At 40.9% G+C, this 17,293-nt stretch overlaps 2 pseudogenes; one reads left to right on the top strand and one right to left on the bottom strand.

The window, feature by feature from the left end:
• Window positions 1-3,495, bottom strand: part of LOC109844993 — a 93,855-nt pseudogene extending 90,360 nt beyond the window's left edge.
• LOC109845936 overlaps window positions 5,108-17,293 on the top strand; it is an 80,278-nt pseudogene continuing 68,092 nt past the window's right edge.

Raw genomic sequence — 17,293 nt, 5'->3', positions numbered from 1 at the left:
GTGGGTCGGCCAAAGCCGACCCGTGCCCACGCGGGTCACATTAGTCCGTCTCACGCCCTGAACTGCCTGTAACCTCCAAAACACATTTTTAGGCTGTTTCGATCGGTTACTTCTGTTCCAAAGGTTCATAACTACCTAGATATCATCTACAAATATGGTTAGGCTGTTATTAACTGAAGATAAGACCAAATCACTCATTCTTATCCGAAAACCCTCCAACCGAAGGCTATAAATACCGGCCTAGGGGCTCATTTCACAGGGGTGGAATATTATCAAGACGAGAAGGTGCTGCCGGATTGAGGAGTCAAAGGAGCATGAATTTTAGAGGAGGCTAACTGATCTCGGCAAAGTTTTTTAGCATAAAGAGGGAGAGCTCAAGAGATCTGAAGCCCCGTCCGTTCGTTCCTCGAGATTAGGCTTAGTCTTAATCTTGAGAAGGGCTATTGATTTCACTTGGTCAATTTCAGAACTTCAAGCGAATACTTCCTTGGTGAAGTAGGAGCTTTGTTAATTTTCTGTCAACCGGATCTGATCCGTAGGCGATCTACGGATATCGACATCCCCGGCACAAGCAAAGATCACACTCAAAGCAATAGGCGATAAACACCTGTTGCATGTTGTTTGAAAGAGAGTTGTAATCTATTTTCATTGTATTAAAAGTCTTATAAAAAGGCTAGCTTTGTTTTGAATTTATTGTACACCTGAAGTTATAATGAATTCAGCATTGAAAACAATTTTCTACGCAAACACGCTTGGGGGTATCTGTAGGATGAGGACGATGGATACTCCTCAAACATCAGTTGGTCGAACTCATATTCGACCACTTCAACCGAGATGCAGAAGCTGTTAGCTCTCACTATGGTTGCCAGTGTGTTTGGGTAGAAAATTATTTTTATTGCTGAATTTATTACAACTTCGGGCATTACAATAAATTCAAAATAAAGCTAGCCTTTTTATAAGACTTTTAATACAATGAAAATAGATTACAACTCTCTTTCAAACAACACGCAACATGTGTTTATCGCCTATTGCTCTACATGGTATCTTTACCTATGCTGGGGATGTCGATATCCGTGGACCACCTACGAATCAGATCCGGTTAACAGAAAATTGACAAAGCTCCTACTTCACCAAGGAAGTATTCGCTTTAAGCTGCTCTAAAATCGACCAAGCAAAATCAGTAGCTCTTCTCAAGATTAAGACTAAGCCTAATCTCGAGGAACGGATGGACGTGGCTTCATATCTCTCGAACTCTCCCTCTTTATGCTGAAGAACTTCGCCGAGATCAGTTAGCCTCCTCTGAAATTCGTGCCTCTTTATGCTGAAGAACTTCGCCGAGATCAGTTAGCCTCCTCTGAAATTCGTGCTCCTTTGACTCCTCAATCCGACAGCACCTCTAGCCTCCTCTGAAATTCGTGCTCCTTTGACTCCTCAATCCGACAGCACCTCCTCGTCTTGATAATATTCCATCCTTATAAAATGGGCCCCTAGGCCTGTATTTATAGACTTCGGTTGGGGGTTTTCTGATAAGAATGAGTTATTTGGCCTTATCTTTAGTTAATAATGGCCTAACCACGTTTGTAGATGATATCTAGGCAGCTAGGAACCTCTGGAATAGAAGAAACCGACCGAAATAGCCTAAAAACATATTTTGGAGGTTACACGCAGTTCTGGGCGTGAGACGGACTGATATGACTTGCATGAGCACTGGTCGGTTCTTGCCGACGTACCGCCGTGCGGGTCGGATTGATCCGACCCGCCGCCGCGCGGGTCAGTTTGGCACTTGGGCATATTTTGGTCTTAACTCTCTTGTCTGACCTTAGATTGAGCTGGTTCAAGATGCGTTAGAAAGCTGACGAAGATACCTACAATTTCTATCTTTTGAGTTTCCTCAGATTCAAATTATAGCATGGTATAAATGCCTCTTTTTTTGTGGACCACTTTGAGGTGTTCGACATTTTCTAACTTCTCCGGACTTGAATTGCATATTTCATCATTCCATTGACTTGCATGCTTTGTTAACTAGTTCCATGCACTCGTTAGGTTCTTTATGGAACTTGGAGCTGACCAACGTGCGTGATCTGACTGACAAGTGCGTTTGGTCACTTGGAGCTGACCGACGCACGTGAGTTGACTGACGAGCGTGTTCAGTCACTTGGAGCTGACTGACGTGCGCGAGCTGACCGACAGGTGTGATGGCCAATTAGAGGTGGCCGGTGAGCGTATGAGACATAGTTGGTTTGCCATTCTGGTTCATGTGCTTGTCGGTATCAGATAATCCTCCTAGACTCAGATAACGACGTTCGTCATCTTCTCTCCGTCTCGAGCTGTGTGCGGACACCTATAGGTATTTTTAGATACCTACAACATACCCTTTCTTCTACCTCCTCACTCTTAACAATTTCCCCCACATTATTTGTTTTACCCTTTCTTCAATTCACAAGATCTCCTATCACCCGTAGCCGTTCTTTCCCCTGTTCTTCATTTCCCAAGATCACCTCTTCGTTTCCTTGGATCTCAGAAATCACCTTCAACTCCCCAAATCATCTGCTCGTCTCCATCGACTAGAGAAATTGTGCTCTGCCTCGAGAACCCAAGCGTCACCGAAGGGTGATACGCATATATAGAAAGTCTCAGAGTCTCATCCCTACATCCCTTATTTCCAAAGAAACCTATCGGCAAAACCCATGGCGAAGACTGATCCCTACGCTGTAGAAAGTTGTCAACGTCACTGGAGGTGAAGGTCATCAATGTCATTGGAGGTTGACAGGTCAGTTTACTGAAACCCTCAAAAAATTTTACCAATCTTGTGAAATTTACTTTCATCGCAATTTTTACCATATATTGTGAAATTTGATTCACTGAAAGTAATTCACTGAAAGTGATCCATAAAGTCTAAAGGAATTCTTCTGAACTGTAGGCTCTGTTTTAAATTTACTCTTCACAGAAAGTGATCCATAACATCTAAAGGAATCCTTAAGAAGTACCTTCATGTAGGCTAATTCCCACCTTCACAGAAAGTGATCCATAACATCTAAAGGAATCCTTAAGAAGTACCTTCATGTAGGCTAATTCCCACTGTTATTAACCTTTATCATACAGAGCTTAAGGAATCCTTAAGAAGTACCTTCATGTAGGCTAATTCCCACTGTTATTAACCTTTATCATACAGAGCTTCGATCTCTGCCATGGCCAGAAATGGAGCTGGAATGATCAACAGACGTTTGAGAACCTCACATTATCCCAAAATATTCCCTCCCGTAAACTTATAAAAAATCCTGTCTTTATTCAAAAATCCAAAAGATGCCACTTTTGAGAAACATTTCAAGATTATAGTATATGAGATTTAAGAAAACATAGCAACGAAATAATCAAAAAAATCAAAAAAACAAGCATGCAGTCAATAAAAGGCAGGACTAGTGTTCGTGAAAATTCCACAGCCAGGAAACTGGGAATGGAGATCTTTACCTTCGTAGTCGTGACTCCTTCTGAACTGCTCAATGAAACCCTAAGCTGGCCTGAATCCGAAACCCTAGCTGGCCTGATCATCTGCTGATCGAAGACGAAGAGGGAGAGGAAGAAAAGGGCAGCAAGAAAGCGAACGGGGCTCGAGGCGGTGCTAAGAGCTTTTCCATGGAGTTGCAGACCCTAACCCTAGATAAAAACCGGGGAAATTTATTGTTTAGTCCTCTTATAATCAATTGCAAAATAGAATTGAAGTAGGTTTAAATAAATTAACGTAGATTTTAACAGTGTATTTAACAAAAAATTAAGTATGAAAAAAATTCTAAAAGTAGCATGCACGAGTCGCACGAAATATTCTTTGACGGACATTTTAACGTTTCTATAAATAGCACGTATCAAAGTGTAAATTTTAAAAACTTCAGTGAGGGTGTATAAGTGCAAAATAAAGGAAAGTTTGGGTCCTTTTAAGTGCTAATTACCCCCAAAAAAGACTGCGTAAACAACTAATGCTGAAGTTACAATCCTTTCTAAATAGGGGTGCTAAACTGTATCCATATCCGAGGAAATATCTGTAACCGTATCCGTTAGGATATGTAGATGGTTACTCAAATCTATAACCAATAGGATATAGTTACGTATATAGTTTTATAGTAAAATATCTGTATCCGTATCCGAATACATATTAGTCATACTCTTACGATAGTTTCCATTCTTAGATTATGGATTTGTGATTAATTTTGATGGTCAATATGTCTAATCTTAACTTTTCAATTATAATGAACATATTAACGAACTCTTTTGTATCACATGAACTATGTTTTTCTCCATACTATCTAGTTTTCTCATATTTGTTTTGTATCCGCATGCATATCCGCTCATATATCCGCATGTATATCCGTAACTGTATCCGATTTTAGCAGATATGGTTATGAATTTTCCTTACTGAGGTATATCTATATCCGTATCCGTATCCGAGATGGGTAAACGAATATGGATCTGGTAAGCATCATATCCGAGCCGTATCCGGACAGAGTGCACCCGTATTTCTAAAGGTTTGTTCAAGCTATCGAATCCCGCAAAAGCTTTCACTTAAACCCTAATACCCAAATCGGGCAAATTTTGAAAACAGACCCCTTTACAAAATTATTCCCAAAAAAGACATGTTTTAAAAATATTTGCAAAAAATGACCTAGTTTTAGCCTCAGGGCTGAAACTGGGTCGTTTTTTACGAAAAATGTTCCCAGACTTCATGGGAGTTGAACTCCCGTGAAGCTTTTTCAAAAGAAAACTTCACGGGACTTTAACTCCCGTGCAGTTTTGTTTTAAAAAAACTTCAAGCGAGTTCAACTCCCGTGATGTTCGTGAACATTTTTCCCAAAAACCGACCTTGTTTCAGCACAGAGGCCGAAACTAGGTGGTTTTTAAAAAATAAAGTGGAAACGAGTTTTTTTTAGGAATATTTTTGCAAAGGGGTCTGTTTTCAAAATTTATCCTACCCAAATCCGATAGCAATTCTCTCTCTCTCTCTCTCGTTCTCTCTCTCCCCTCATTCTCTCCCCCATGGGAGAACTCGGCGGTCGATCGATCGATCGATCGAAACCCTAGCTCCGGCGAACTGACCAGGCGCTCGGTCGCTCGAGCAATGGGGTCGGTTTACATACCAGTCTAGAACTCAGAGAAGGAGGTCAGGGTCGCCCTCGATCAATTGCCGAGGAATGTATCCGACATCCTCGACATCCTCAAAGTCGAGCAGGCCCCTCTCGTCTCTGGATAATCATCACGGTCAGTCGCTAAACCCTGAATTGAACTCGATGAAGATTTCAAGATTTACCCTCGCGAGGAATTTCTTAGACTTAGTTGGGGCTTAACTTCTTGATTGGCTCACCAATTACTTCTAAAAACTTTCAGAATGTAATAATCTATAAACTGCTGTTTCGTTGTTATGCGTGCAGAGAGAATACTTACAGCAAGGAAAAATCGAACAGTTTCGGCAAATTTTGGAGGAAGGTTCGGGTCCAGGTATTTGATTTTAAGTGTTTTTTCCTCTAAATTGCTAGAGAAAAAAGGATCATTTTAAGCGAAGAGATAACTGATGAGCATCGTGTTATTAAAATTTCTTTATGTTGTTTCTATTATCATCACTCATCCCAATAGTCGTGCATATGTTTTGCGTTATATGTTTACATTTTGCATATATGTGGTACTATTTCCGGCATTATTTATGTTGCTAAAATCAACGAGCACTATGTGTTTATGATATTGTTCATGTTGCAGAAATCTATGAGTATTATGCTGATGTGAAGTACGAGCAGATTGCTATCCTAAATGCTTTGGGGGGCATATCATACTTATCTGGGGAATCTTGAGATGAAATGAGAAAATAATGAGAATTTTAAGATAGCAACTCAATATTACAATAGAGCATCAAGGATCGATGTTCATGAACCATCGACATGGATCGGTAAAGGTGAGTGTCTTGTAGAAAGAGCTTACATAGTAACAGGTTTTTTTAATCGATAACAATGTTTAAAATGCAATTCACTTGATGCATTATTGTATTAATTCTGTATAGTATCACTGTTCATTCATTAACCTTTGTCCTTTTCCACACACCTCGCCACCCGAAACAGATATGCTTGTGTGATATGTAGTAATAGGTACCCTTGCCTCACATTTCAATATCACGGTAACAGTTTGAAGTTCACACTATTTACTTTCCTCTCTAATAGTTGCTTAATCCTTAAATAACAGTTTTCTTCCGCCCTTACTGGTGCACGCAATGCATGCATTACATGGTAAAGTTGTGCGCAAAATTCTTTTAACTCCTTAATAATCAATACTGATGTGAATGTATTTTTAGAAAATTATTGTCGCATGACGTAAAGTATCTTACTATTAGAAAATATGGGGAGTGGGGGTAGTTATCAAGTAGTGGATGGTAGTTAGGATGTTGATCTTTCCAATTTTGTGCTTCTAATTAATTTTGGTGTGCAATAAATTGTTGAGGACATGTTGATTTTTTTGAGAATTTGACACACATGGGTGAACCGAAATTGCAGCTTTTCTTAAATAATAATAGTAATAGAATAATAGTAATAGATTTTCTTTGACTAGACATAGTTTGATTGGATAGACTCGAAGAAAAATTAAGATTATTTTCTAAAATTGTAGTTTAATAATATCAAATCTAATTGATGTTTAGTTTATCTCGTCAATCTATCAGATTCTTGTTATAATTATTTGGCTATATTATGCATAGCTCAATAATGTCTTCCATCTTTTCCATTTGGGCTTCCAATACCGATATTAAACATTTATCACGTGTATCAAACTCACTTATATAAAGAAAAATGATTGTAGTCTAACTGTTCAATAAGGACTTATTTTCCTTTCTTTTATCCTTATTTTTTCTGTAATCTATTGTGAGACATTAGTAGGAAATTGTTATATTATCAATGAGTTGCACTTGCTAATCAGTTATCCATCAACTTTACATATTTATTCAGGGTATCTTTTTGTGGCCAAAGGTGACCTCCAGCAAGCTTCTGGTTTCTTTAAAATAGTTTTTGATGAAGATCCTGATAACATCCCTGCTCTTCTTGGTCAGGTGTGCTCATTCTACTAAGTCCTACTCTATGAGACATCTTTTAAGGTGTGCTCATTCTACTAAGTCCTACTCTATGAGACATCTTTTATTTTTGCTCTTTGGGTTTATTTGTATCTTAAGTTTATAGTAACAATCTTTCTTTCTGCACTTTTTCTTAGATAAGGATAATTTTGGAGGTTTGTCTTTGCTTCCACGAGCTTAAATTGCATGAATTTTATGGTGATGTAGAATGGGGACTTCCATTTGGAAAGTCAATGTAGAATAAATGAAGAGAAAAGGAGGGGACAATAATTGTAGCAGCAAAAATCACTAATAGAAATAAAAGGAGAGAAATAGGCTGAGACTTTTAATATCTAGGATTTTAATTGTCAAGATAATTTATTTGTTCAGTTATAGTTGATTTAGGAATTTGTACAGCCTAATTGTTTGGAAAATCTTTTGTTTTATTGTGATAAAAGCTCTATAATGCGAATTAAATTATCGGTGCTTGAGTTTCATAACTGTAAACTGATTTTTCTTGAATAAGAAGGACAAAAATGTTTTCAAAACCTCTAATTTTGTTGAAATAGAAAGTAGCATTCTTTTAGTATCAGATTGATGCAATTTTGGGTGTGAAATACTAGTTATACAAAGTGTGAAACCCTAAAGGAAGTCTAAAAAGTGCTCCGTATCTTTCTTTTTTCTCCGGCTTTTCATCACAAATCTCAAATTTTAAATAGTGCGGAACCATCTTCTAGCTGTTTCTTTTATTTATGATACCAAATGATTGGAGATGGTTTCAGGCAGCATTTGAGATTTGTAAAAGAAACTAGAGGGCCAAGAAGAAAAGGATAAAGAGAAAATTTCACACTTAAAGGAAACTAGAGAGCCAAGAAAAAAGGATAAAGAGAAAATTTCACACTTGTTTTGAGTTTTCACAACTCGTGAAACTATGATTTATACCAATGTTGTATCACACAATTTAAATTTAGTAGAATAGTATGCCCTTCCCAAAAATGAATGTCTACTATTCAATGTTGAACAATTTTCTTTACATCTTTTTGTGATCTTCCAAATGAAAGTTGTTCTACATTAAATAGCAGACTTTCCTATGCATCCTTCCAAGATTCATGACAAGCCTTTCTCCTGACGATGATTTCCTTTACCAATAGTTCTTCACCTATTTAGATGCTTGATATCAGGGTATCAACCACTTGTAAAATTATGTCATCTTTTGATTTGCTTGATATCAGGGTATCAACCACTTGTAAAATTATGTCATCTTTTGATTTAACTTTTTTCGATGTATTTGACACTTTGATGGAAAAAAGACTAGATTTTCGATGTATTTGACACTTTGATGGAAAAAAGACTAGATGATAATATTAATCATTTTGTTCTTTTTCTTTTTTTATGATGAGGGACATCATTTAGCTTTTATATGCCACATATAGCTGTCTTTGATACCTTCATTTAATTTATCACCTATTCTTTATTTTTCCTTTTCCCCTAATTTCTTTCAACATCTAAATGTATGGTGACTGGGATGATGATGTGATGAATTATGCTTGGCTAATATTGCATAACGAGTCTTACTGAAGTAGTTTTACATTCGTGTGCTCTTTTTCCTAAATCTCTTTTTGAATCTCAGCATTTGGTTTTTGTTCGTTGGTGAAGCTGTATATTAGGAATTTTATGCCTGTAGTTTGAGTCAGAATTTCTCTTTTAGGCTTGTGTTGAGTTTAACCAGGGAGAAAGCCAAGAGCAGTATAAAGCTACAGACTCATATAAAAACTCTTTGAAGTTATTTAAGGTTTGTTTCTTTTCTCATGTTCTGACTTTATTTCTCTTTTTAAATTTCAAAATAATATCAAGGATTTAACTTCAATTTGCAAGTAGACCGCTCTGTTAACTTATTTTAAAAACTTTGAGTGGAGGGCATTGCAAGTGCATCCTAATTGTCCTGGAGCTGTGAGACTTGGTATAGCTCTATGTCGCTACAGACTAGGTCAGTCCGAGAAAGCTCGATAGGCCTTTCACCGAGTCCTACAGGCAAGTTAATTATGTGGTCCGTTAAGGTTTCACCCTCACAAAGGTGTGATTCCAAACGTGCGACTCTTGCAGGGGCCAACAAGGCAACGTTTACTCAGAAGAAAACACGTCGTACAGACGAACGCGTTATACCTGAGAACCCATGTGAGCAGCCGATAGGTTACTCCGACTGCAACGTCAGTGATTTGCAAACAAATGAAGGTAACATGAATGTGCAATGTTAAATTAAGGAGTGAATGATATCATATATCTTATGTTAGAGTGCATGTTCTCTCTTGATTTTGCTTCTTCTGAGGAGTTCGGCTCAACATATCTTGATCACCTTTGCATCGTTTTTTTGTAGCTTATGGAATTCGCAACGGAATGGAGAAAATGCAAAGGGCTTTGAAATATACCCTTATTGTTCAATGGCGCTAAATCATTTAGAAAATCACTTTTTCTTTACTGGATAGCATTTTTTGGTTGAACAGTTAACGAAGACTGCTCTAGCTACAAGCAACCATGGCTTGACAAAATCACATTCATAGTACAATTTGGCAAGGTCTTACCACAGCAAGGTGAAAAACATATTGAATGTTGAATATTGATTATGCATCTTCAGATGTGATATTATGTTATTTTAAACACCCGGGAAGCGGATTCTCACTGTCCGTGTACCAAATTTATCAGGGCAGTATTATCAACATGTAGTTGCCCCAAGACCGTTCCGCAGATGGTCTCGATATTCGAGGGGATCTTCGATGGAACAACAAAGCCCAAACCAGGGCATTTCCACCAAAGAGGATCGATTGCTCGAGATGATGGACTCCCAGAAGTTACCATCAACATGGTCAACAAGGGAAAATCTCCAATTGTTCCAAGTGGTTCCTACCCTAACTTCTCTCTAGGGAGCAGAGTCAATGCGAGAATAGCTCAACTTCAGCTAGAAGCCGTCGGAGATAACGACGACCATGGGATCCATGAAGAAGTCCATTCCGATGATGAACTCTCAGATTCTTATTCCGCTCTCGCCTCTGACGATACAACGTCTAGCGTAGGGCAAGCTCGAGAAGTGTTCATGGTCAACACCGAGCAGATAGCCAAAATCATTGAAGAGGCCCTGGCTAAGCAGAAGGAAATCTTCAAGTTCGAAATGGAAATGGCTATGCAAGAGATGAGATATAGTGCTGTTACTTGATAATGAGGTTAAAGGTCTGTAGATTTGTGTTTTAGGGCAATCATCGAAATAGCTGGCACATCCTTGGAAACTACTTGCATTAAGCTTGCACATGTTAGAAGAACATGAATTATGCTGCTGATTTACCCTCTTACATAAATCATTTAACATATGTAGGAATATCTCTGAGATTTTGTCAATTGCACACCACTATATTTCTAGCGAGCATACAGTGTGTGCATAATATCTCCGTAGTTCATGTATTTTATAGATAGCAGATGCCTTGATCTGTAGAAAGGCGTAGCTTTTATATAAGTATATACGAACGATTGAAAATATGGACTTTACACGTGCCTGTTAAAGAGTCAAAAACATTTTTTTAATTTATATTGAGGTCAGTTTTCTAATGGTTGTATGGCTGCATGTCATTTTCTTTTTCATCTAGCAGTCATGCTTGATTTGATGTTTTCCTATCCATTGATTGTGTTAATTCTTGATGCACTGATCTCTGAGTAGGCTTGGGACAAGTCCAACTAAAACTAGGAGATTTTAAGAGTTCTCTTTCAAGCTTTGAAAAGGTGTTGGCGGTTTTCCATGAAAATTGTGAGTGCATGAAGATAAATATGACATAAAAAAAGATTGTTCTTAAAATTTGAATTTATTATTTTGTTTGGCTATTAATCTGATTGGTTTTTTCCTTTTAAAAGGCTGTTGGCCACATTTATGTTTAGCTTGGTCAAAATGAGAAGGCCCTGGAAATCTTCAGCAAGACTGCACGAATTGACCCACGAGATGCTCAGGTAAGCATTTTGTTTGGTAATAGAACTCCGCTTTATTTTTTAATCATCATGTTTTACTCTTTATCAAAATAAATGCCTGGGTAATTTAAGCACAGAGGTCAAGTCTCTGTTGCTTGCTAGACCACTTACTGCATTCTATTTGGTTCAGAAGCAATAATGCCACCTTATTTTTCTCTTGAAATTCTGTTTGTTGGAAAATTTGTAATAAGAAAACGATGAAAGAATCGTGTTTGATTTTATTCTCTCTCTAACTGTTTAGAAAAAGAATGTCTACAACTCTCTCAACTCTCGATTATAATTTGGATTTCCTGATTACAAAAGAGAAGAGGATTGATCTGAATCCTCCCCTTTGTTTAATTCTGGGTTCTTCACGGTGGCGATGAGATGCCTCCCTCGAATGCTTGCGTCGAGTTTGCTTCTCGTTGACGATCCGAATATCTATACTCACTGGAATAACTGACTTGTGTGGTCGGTCTGATCAAGAACTCTTAATGAACTTTGTAGTTCAGGATCAGTAACAAACTATGGTGAAGAAGAGTCGTTTGGACCGAAATAATTCGGTTAATAAACTAAGTATCGAATCTCGAGAGATCTTCAGATGTTGAAGATTGCTGCCTTTTGATCCTCTCTCCATTCGGCCCCCTTTTTTTCCTCCTTTAACTCTGTTGAGTTTGTTGACATTTTATAGGAAGATTAGGGGTGTAACTGACCCCTTAATCCGCTCCTATATGGGGGTTTAGTTGCCCCATTATTCGGGTGTGACAATCCACTAAAACCACTCCCCAGATTGTGGGTGATCAGCGGTCTTCTCGTAACCGCATGGATTGTGTTTGAATGAGTCAGAAGCTTGGCTTACGTTCTGGCATGGATTCTGTGTTTGAACGCAGCATCTGGAAGCGCGTCCTGCAGTGATATGAAGCTACATTTGCAGCGTTGTGAAGGTGTCTTTTGCAACGATGTGGAGCTGCGTTTGTAGCGTTGTAGAGCTGCGTTCTGCAGCGGTATGGAGCTGCGTTTGGTAGCAATATGAAGCTGCATCTGGCGGCGATTGGAGCTGTGTTTGGCAGCGGTATGAAGCTGCGTCTGGCGGCGATTGGAGCTGCGTTTGGCGGGATCATAATTACGAGATCGCTTGTAAGTTTCCCATTTTCGAGGGCGGCGCATATGGAGAGGTCTATCAAGATACCCCAGGGCGGAATTCTTTCACCATACTCAGTAGAGGTGTCTTCTGGTGGCTCATAAATATTCGCCCTGGCTATCTTATCTTCCGGCAAGGGAGGAAGTGCTTCATCGAGCTTCGTTACCGCTGTCAATCTCTTCTTTCTCTTGCGATTCTATGTAGAAGACCGAATCTGTATGAAAGTTTTCCACTCCTCTAAAAGGGTATTTTTCCACAATCAGGGTTTGAACTTCACCTCCCTCATTGGCATACTTCATAACTTGATGGAGAGTGGACGGGACAATGCGATTTGCATGAATCCATGGTCGTCCCAACAATAGATTGTAGGACGTGTCCGCATCTATGATATAACAAGTCACTTCGGACTTGAGGTCTCCAATCTGGCATCTGAGTTTGATCTTTCCCAGGGGCCGAGTGTCGTTAGCATTGAACCCGAAAATGGTAGTTTGAGTAGCGTTCAACCGGTGCATAGGAATCCCCAAGACTTGCATGACTCTTTAAGGCATGATGCTGAGTGTCGAACCTGGGTCAACCTGAACACGGCTGATTTCTGATGCCCGATGTATCCTGTGTAGTACAAGGGTCTGTCATGTTTATGTTTCACTTGCATATCCTCCTGAGTGAATGATATGCACGGTAGACTTCTTGCTGCTTGTGAGCATTGTATGCAAGGCTGATCTTCAGATGTTTTAGGAATCGGAGCGACTTGAGTGATAAAGCTCTCCGTATTCTTTAAGGCTTCGATGAGAGCTTCTTTAGTAGTTTTGGACAACCTCAGGAGTTCATATAAGGTAATTTTGGCCGGTATGTTGGCCAGCTGCGCCATGACGTTGAATTGGAAGGGAGCGCTCGACTCCCCAGGATCCTGGTGAAGATTTTTATTGAACCGGAGCTCTTTTTGTTTCCCTTTATCGGTCGGCTTATTTGGTATAGAACCCCTAGCGTCTTGGGGCTGTTCTTTGACTTCTTGAGCATTCTAGCCATAGTCTCTTAAGTAAGCTTTTCCTGACCGAGTGCCAGGGTTGTCTCCTGGGTATGCCGCCAGGACGATTCTCACTTCTTCCGAGTCGGTGAGAGGTTTGAGATGATCATCATTATCATTCCTAGCCAGGACGATTCTCACTTCTTCCGAGTCGGTGAGAGGTTTGAGATGATCATCATTATCATTCCTAGAGGGGCTAATCATGTTGGATGACTTAGCCTTGCCTCTTTTCTGCTTAGACGAGGTGCTTGTCCACTGTTGATCCCCAACCAGGTCAGGATGGACCCACATGATCTTTCCTTTTGAGATAGTGAGGGGTACCAACCCCCTGTCCTTCTGATTGTGTAAATCAGTGTTTTTCAAGTGCATTTCCCCTTTATGGATGGGAATGACGCCATCTGTAGCAGCTACAGGGAGAAAATCACCGAACTGGATTGCTATCAAGTTAGTGGATACAGTCTTCTGCTCTGGCTTCAGGGTGAGCACGTTAGCGTTCACCAAGTTTTGCAAGATGTCTTTGAAGACATAGCACTTCTGGGTAGGATGCCCGAGGAACCTGTGATAACGACAATACTTGGGGTCATCTACCTTCCCTGCTTCATCTGGTTTTCTAATCTCGGGGAGCTGCAATTTATTGTTCTTTCGAAGTAGTTGGAACAGAGTGTCCACATGCTCTTCTTTGAATGAGTATTGCTTAGGCGCTCTTGGTGGGTTTGGTGCCTTGCCTTGCTTCCCCGAGGGTGTGCGTGTGTCGGTATCGACAGCCAATGTCTCTTTTCGCTTGGAGCGTGGCGCATTGTTCTGGTTGCGCTGCTGTTGTGGCTTGGGTTGGATAACTTCTTCAGCCTTGACCCGAGCAACAATCTCCTCGGCTTGTTCTCCTTGTGAAACTAGCTATCTCCAGGAACGACATTCCTCTACTCCCATCTGAGCCAGGAGCTGGGTCTGCAAGTTGTGCCTGCAGGTTTCAACTAAGGTTGATTGAGTCATACCTGACGGGCATCACAATGCCTTGCTGCGGAACCTTTCCACATAAGTCTTGATGGACTCTCCTTTCTTTTGCTTTGTGGCGAGAAGAGTCGGGACCGAGACTTTCGTATCGTCTTCGAAGAACCTGGATAAGAAGAGCCTTTCCAAATCTACCCATTTCTGAATAGATCCAGCAGGCAATTTCATAAACCACTCGAAGGCAACTCCTTTAAGAGTACCGATGAACAAACGGGTTAGAATGGCGTCGTTTGCCACCACATCTCCCGTCTGTGACTTGAAGTAGTAGATGTACTGATTTGGCGATCCTGTACCATCGAATGGCTGCAAGGTAGGAGCCTTGAACTTCGGTGGGTAGGGAGCTGTGTCCCACTCAGCAGGATAAGGCCGTATCACACCTTCCTCGCGAAGCTCGCTTCTGTTAGCCATTGCGTTTAGGCGTGCTTCTAGCTCATCCACTTTGGTTGACTAAGGATTTGGTTCTTTATCCGTTTCTTTCTCGTTTTCGGAAGAAGACTCCAAATTTTGAGTTTTATGATCCAAATTCTCGAGCATCTTCTGCTTTCCTTTAGAGGTTGTCTTCCGAGAGGCTTCTGGTCTTTGGTCTTTTTCAGCAAGGAGCTGAGCCAACATGTCCTTCATTTGAAGAAGGGTTTCTTGTTGTGCGTGGAGCATGATATGATGTTCGTCCACTATTTTGGCTAAGTCTTCAGGATTCCCCGTCATATAAACAGAAGTCTCTCGTGCCACGACGGAGCTTGAAGACTGAGATTCAACGATTGCCGAATGTTCATCATCGGAAGTAATTCCTTTGGCCAATCTTCGATAGTCTACTGAGCGGATAGCTCCTGTCTGTGTTCGAGTATGTAGATATACTCCTTCAAACTCGTCATAAATTTCCCGAACGGTCAGGGAATGGCTTCTTTGTGATTCATCAGAACTAGGATGCGAGGCTTTCCCTCTGCCGGTCATGTTGATGGTGACCTGGGGATATTCGGCTTCAGAAACCTTCTTCTTCTGACGACGTCGTCTCTTGGTGGGTCTTACGGCATCCACCAGTCTGTCGAACACAGATTGTTGGGATTTAGGTGCGCAACAGTGGCATTCGGAGAGGAGTACTGAAATAATTCGTTCACAATGGCACGAATGACTTGTCTGTTGCATTGGTTTTCCACTGGAGAGTAATTCTCACAAATCAGAGACTTGAGAGTGATTCTTCATCGGAAATAAGACCCCCTGTCCATGAGTGGGTGAGACTGGTTCTTCTCGGACATGAATCTTAAGCCCATGTCGACTCTCTTGAACTTGGCGAACCACATCGCGTTCTGGAGTCGAAGTGCGAGGGTCGCGTTGTGATCTATAAACACCAGGCCTTGGCCGGCGTTTATTTGATAAAACAGACCCCTTAGGGTCCTATTTAATTTGGACGCACTCATGAGGCGCGTGTTTACTCTTACCAGCGCTGTGTTTTGGATGGACAACACACCACTGAGGGTCGTGTTTAAGTTATATCACCCGAGGCTCATAGTTGGACTCGTTACCTCGAAGTATGCGTTCTGGTGTAGGAATGTAATGTTTAGGCAGAGCCCCAAAGACACAATCCTTGCATTGGACCAGGGATTGGTTTTCTCGGAGATGCGCTCGTCGGATGGATCTCCTCTGTCTTCGAGCGGCGTTCTTCTTGGCTTGTTTCAGAGCCTTGGCAGCGACGTCGGCGTTGATTGGATCTTCCTCCGTCATAGGCCTCTTACAACCCAGTACACGCCGTGTGGAATCTTCAACTTGCAAAGTGAGTTTTGTGGAATCTTCAACTTGCAAAGCGAGTTTAAGGCTTTGGCCAAAGGAGAGGGCTTTCTTCGGCGTCTCAACAGCAGTTAAGACTTCCCTAGAGATCTTACAGGCATCTTGCCTAGCTTTAGGGCTAAGCGATCCAGAGGAGAGGGCCTCCTCATACTTGGCTTGGTCGAACTCTACGCTAAGAGTTTCGACAGTAGTTCCAGTGAGGTGAACGTTGGATTGCGCCACCACTTCTTCGTAAGAGAAGCTAGTCCCCAGCGGAGTCACCATCTTTTGTTTGTCGGAAAATTTGTAATAAGAAAACGATGAAAGAATCGTGTTTGATTTTATTCTCTCTAACTGTTTAGAAAAAGAATGTCTACAACTCTCTCAACTCTTGATTACAATTTGGATTTCCTGATTATAAAAGAGAAGAGGATTGATTTGAATCCTCCCCTTTGTTTAATTCTGGGTTCTTCACGGTAGCGATGAGATGCCTCCCTCGAATGCTTGTGTCGAGTTTGCTTCTCGTTGACGATCCGAATATCTATACTCACTGGAATAACTGACTTGTGTGGTCGGTCTGATCAAGAACTCTTAATGAACTTTGTAGTTCAGGATTAGTAATAAACTCTGGTGAAGAAGAGTTGTTTGGACCGAAATAATTCGGTTAATAAACTAAGTTTCGAATCTCGAGAGATCTTCAGTTGTTGAAGATTGCTGCCTTTTGATCCTCTCTCCAATCGGCCCCCTTTAGAGATCTTCAGTTGTTGAAGATTGCTGCCTTTTGATCCTCTCTCCAATCGGCCCCCTTTTTTTCCTCCTTTAACTCTGTTGAGTTTGTTGACATTTTATAGGAAGATTAGGGGTGTAACTGACACCTTAATCCGCTCCTATATGGGGGTTTAGTTGCCCCATTATTTGAGTGTGACAACCCACTAAAACAACTCCCCAGATCATGGGTGATCAGCGGTATTCTCGTAACCGTATGGATTGTGTTTGAATGAGTCAGAGGCTTGGCTTGCGTTCTGGCATGGATTCTGTGTTTGAACGCAGCATCTGGAAGCGCGTCCTGCAGCGATATGAAGCTGCGTTTGCAGCGTTGTGAAGGTGTGTTTTGCAGCGATGTGGAGCTGTGTTTGCAGCGTTGTAGAGCTGCGTTCTACAGCGGTATGGAGCTGCGTTTGGTAGCGATATGAAGCTGTGTCTGGCGGCGATTGGAGCTGTGTTTGGCAGCGGTATGTAGCTGTGTTTGGCGGTGATTGGATCTGCGTTTGGCAGCGGATTGGAGCTGCGTCTGGAGGCGATT

The sequence above is a fragment of the Asparagus officinalis genome, chromosome 6 (genome assembly GCF_001876935.1).
Source record: "Asparagus officinalis chromosome 6, Aspof.V1, whole genome shotgun sequence".
NCBI lineage: Eukaryota > Viridiplantae > Streptophyta > Magnoliopsida > Asparagales > Asparagaceae > Asparagus > Asparagus officinalis.
The sequence above is the reverse complement of the archived record's forward strand: the minus strand, read 5'-3'. Positions and strand labels throughout refer to the sequence as shown.